Here is a 1,014-nt window from a genome sequence, read left to right as displayed (position 1 = left end):
GACGGCTGCACCGGGTCGGACTACAATATGTCAAAATAAAACCCTTTGTCTGTTTCGTCAATGTAAACAACAGAATAGAGTTGACGAAAGCACTTATTTTGAAAGGAACTATTCGCGCGAGAGATAAACGTCTTGCGATTGGCTGACAGGACTGAAAGTTAAAGGAAACGTTCAGCAACGTTTGGAGGACGAACGTGTACAAACTTCCGGTCATAAGGAAAATGCAAAATAATAAAATACAGCGTAAAACTGTACCTCAAATAATACTTTCAAGCAGTGGTGGCAGAAATACTTTTTTTTTTTTTTTTTTTACTTAAGTAAATGTACAGATACAGTTGCAAAAAATTACTTAAGTACTTGCGTTACGTTTACAAGGTATTTTCTCCTGCTGCAAAAATGGAATATACATATATACTGGACTGTCTCAGGAAATTAGAATACACAATATTCTAATTTTTTGAGACAGTCCTGTGTATATATACAGGACTGTCTCAGGAAATTAGAATACACAATATTCTAATTTCCTGAGACAGTCAGACAGTTGACACTTGGTGATACATGCCACATGGAGTTTTTGGATCAAAACAAGGTAAGTACGCGATAATACCTCGTCAAAATCGTGGTGTCTTTAATTATGCTCTCTCATGCTCTCACCTCCAGTTAGGGTTTCATTATTTATTTATTTTTTTCAATGCCCTCCTGTTCAAAATTTTTAACCCAGAAAATTGAGATTTTAAGCTTTCCAATAATGTATCACACGTGCATATCAGACAATTATGAAATTTGGCCAAATTGGGGGTCTCAGAGCGGAACTTCAAGTCACCTGAGTGTTTTCCGCCATTTGTATAATGTATATTTGTATAAATTTCATATATACGAAGGATATTTAAAAAGTAATGCACCCAACTTTATTATGTACAAACAAATTATAATAGCAACATGTATTATACATCAAAAGAAAGGTACAAGTGTGAGGATTACATTTTTACTTCTCCACATAGTCTCCACCTCTCT

Source organism: Corythoichthys intestinalis, chromosome 21 (assembly GCF_030265065.1).
Source record: "Corythoichthys intestinalis isolate RoL2023-P3 chromosome 21, ASM3026506v1, whole genome shotgun sequence".
Classification (NCBI taxonomy): Eukaryota; Metazoa; Chordata; class Actinopteri; order Syngnathiformes; family Syngnathidae; genus Corythoichthys; species Corythoichthys intestinalis.
Note: the sequence above shows the minus strand (reverse complement) of the source record.